This window comes from Coffea arabica, chromosome 5e (assembly GCF_036785885.1).
Source record: "Coffea arabica cultivar ET-39 chromosome 5e, Coffea Arabica ET-39 HiFi, whole genome shotgun sequence".
NCBI classification, from domain to species: domain Eukaryota; kingdom Viridiplantae; phylum Streptophyta; class Magnoliopsida; order Gentianales; family Rubiaceae; genus Coffea; species Coffea arabica.
The window spans coordinates 9,568,680-9,572,341 of NC_092318.1; positions in this window are offsets into that span (position 1 = coordinate 9,568,680).

Sequence of the window (3,662 nt, forward strand, 5' to 3'; positions counted from 1 at the left end):
ACAATATCCAAGTGAATAAGGGAGTAACTTCCTTAACATGTTGCAATTTAAAGGTCTAAACAACCAAGTTAATCATTGTCTTGAAGCAACAAGGGATTCTAATCCCTAGGACTACCTCACTTATTCTTACAAAAACCTAATCTAAATTATTCTTTACTTTTATTTCCTTTCTTACAATTTGCCGCCTACATAGTTAGTTTTACCACCTCATAATTGGTATTATATATACCACCTACATAGTTAGTTTTACCAAGAATCAATGCAAGGGTACATGCGATGACTGACTTTGAGGAAGAAGGATCTAATGACGTTGTCACAAGTACACTTCTGGTAAACTCTACGCCTACCTATGTGCTCTTTTCTTGTGGTGCTACCCATTCTTTTGTGGCTAGAAAGTTTGCTAAAACCTTGAACGTGCAACCTAAATAGTTAGATAATCCATATTGTATGTTTGCTCCTGGTGATAGGGTTCTTGTGTCTCACCTAAAATACAACAATTGTTTGGTTGAAATTGAGGGTAGAACATTACAAGCCAATTTTGTCGAAATCAATATGAGTGACTTTGATGTCATTTTAGGGATGGATTGGTTAGATAGAAACCATGCATATGTTGATTGTAGGAGAAAAAAGTGATTTTTAATGATCCTACTAAAGACAAGTTTTTTTTTCAAGGGAATTTAGAAAATAAGAAGAAAATACATGGGCAGTTATTGTTGACTACATCACAAGCATTTAGGGCATTAAGAAAAGGTGCAGAAAGTTATCTGCCTATGTGGTAGACACTAAAGAGAATGGAATTTCCTTAGAAAATATACTAGTAGTTAAAGAGTTTTCAAATGTTTTCCCTGATGAACTACCTGGGATACCCTGATAGGGAAACAGAGTTTGAGATCAATTTGGTACCTGAAGCAGTACCCATTTCTAAGCCACCCTATTGAATGGCCCCAACAGAATTAAAAGAGTTAAAAGACCAACCTCAGTAATTACTTGATAAGAAATTTATTCGGCGAGTGTGTCACCTTGGGGAGTACCTGTGCTTTTTGTTAAAAAGAAATATGGGAGAATGAGACTGTATATAGATTATCGAGAATTAAATAAAATTACGGTAAAAAATAAGTACCCACTCCCAAGAATTGACGATTTATTTGATCAACTGAAAGGTGCTAAGGTATTTTCTAAAATTGATTTGAGGTCTGAATATCATCAATTGAAAATCAAAGAAGGGGATATTCCTAAGAGTCTATTTAAGACAAGGTATGGGAATTATGAATTCTTAGTCATGCCATTTGGATTAACCAATGCATCGGTGTGATTCGGCTGTTTCAATCCTTCACGGTGACGTCTCGGCCTGTCACGTATCTGGGAAACGTTTCGTTGCGGTCTCGTCTCGGACTAGGCCGAGACGGAGACGACTCGGCCGAGTCTTCGAACCATGTACATATCGGCCTAGTCGTAACCGGAACGGAGGGGACAGATACGATACCGATCCCCGAATTGTGGATATTACTATATCCATGATGACTCGCTCTGATTCGGTCGTTATTGGCCGATTTGAATTTGTGATGCATGACACCGGTTGATATATTCTAGTCAACTCAGATATTTTTTAAATTATGCCTTTTTTGGTATTTTTCTAATTTTAGTAATTTTTTAAAAATTTTTGGAAACTTTCATGTGCTATAATGTGTGTATCACCCGATATTCAACCGATATGCCACAACGGATGTGGAATAATCGAGACCGCAATGTGACCGTGACCCGTGATAGCGAACCATGGTAGTGGAGGAGGAACTGTAAGGATTGAATTCGGTGCATTTTCAGATTTCTTTGGCAAGACAAATTCTTTACAAGCGGAGGCGCGTGCTCTTTTAGACTTTTAGTTGGTCTTCAGCTTTGCTAGAAATATGGAAAATCACAGGTGTGTTTGGAACTAGACTCCCTGGTTCTAGTTGGGGTATTGGAAGGAAGGTTTCAGATTCCGGCAGACATTCGGGCAACAGTTAAGAGGGATCCGTTGTGTTCCACTGTTTCCGTGAGGCAAATGATGTTGCAGAAGCTTTGGTAGCTTCTTGGATTCAACATGGGATATTTGACGTTTACAAATTGAGTTCTGATTTTTCTTCATTAGCTAAGGATTTATTTTGTTTAGATAAGATAGGTATATGTAATTTTAGATTCTATATCAGGAGGTAAAGGCTTTATGTCCCCCTCCTTCGTTGTACTTTTTCCTAATTTCATTATTAATAAAATAGGCATCGAAATCCACATGCCAAATATGATTGGCAGATAAAAAAAAAATCTATTTGTATTAATAGTTTCTCATTTATTAATACTATAAATATAAATCTTTAAAATAAATCCCAGTTAATATTTGTCATAATTATGATACTTTATTATTACATTAATGTATGTATCGTTTATACTAATTGAAATATCGAGATAATTAATAAGACAAATGCCATTCAATAAATATAAATAATTAAATTGTATAAAAAAAATTCTAATCTTTAGGGCGTACATACGAATACCATGTGTCCCTATTGGCCAAAGCAACAAGTTAGTTTTGTATATGAAAAAGTTCAAAGAATGTTTTTTAATCCCACTCATGTGTAAGCGAGCCCCCTTTGACCAAATGAACTTGTTCATTTAAGGTATTAAGTTTAAGAAAAATTTTGTTTTTATTCCTAGTAACTGTAAAAATCAACTCATATATTTGCAAGTAATTCTATAGTTATAGACAGTGAAAAAATAAATAACAAATAAAATACCCCTAGAACTTAGAGGAGGCTCTGGCTTCTAATCCCTCTAATCCCTCCTGATTTCTTAAATCTCATCATTTACAAGAAAAAATTTTAAAAATAATAATAACAAACATAATACATCCCCTTTATTATGAATGCAGTACTAATACTAGCTACATTTTAAGGATTCGTAGCCTACGAATGGATTTGTTATGCTAAAAGATTTTGTCTTTTCAGTCATAGCGCATTAAGAGGTTCCTTGCATGTTTTGCATATTTATTGAATGCATATGCTATTTGATTTGTAAATATTATTATTGTATTAAGTACTTCTCGCAAAATTAAAATATTTTTCTATCATTTGTGCCCTCACTGGAAAGTTATCCTAGCTCCACCACTGCATGAAACTCTAAAATCTATGCATCAATCTGTCGCATGCATTGACATTTATTCTCATTATAATGGTAGGTTTGCGTATTGAAACGGTATCTGAAAAAAGAAAAAACATAGCTTAAGGTGGTTTGGTCATATGCGAATATTCAAGACTTTTCTCTCGGCATCTTCTGATCATATATTGCTGCATCCACCTAACAGAAGGATGGTCATATCATTTTCACATATAAGTTAGGCAAAAATTATAGACATTAGCTAAGGATTACATGCATAGCAAGGAAATAATAAGCAAAAGATGATGGCATGATTTTTGGCAATTGAGCTGACAAGAAAAACGAAACGTATGATGTAAGAGTTATAGGTAAGAGTTATATGCATACCAGTTAGCGTGGAAGGAAACTGGTTTGTGTTGCTAACTTTCGGTGAGAATAGAAAGAGCTGGTGGAAAAGAACTGCTTCCTCTTGGTCACTTTCAGCAATTAATAAAACCTGGATGTTCAATGAAGTGAGAAAAAGAATACAAATAATT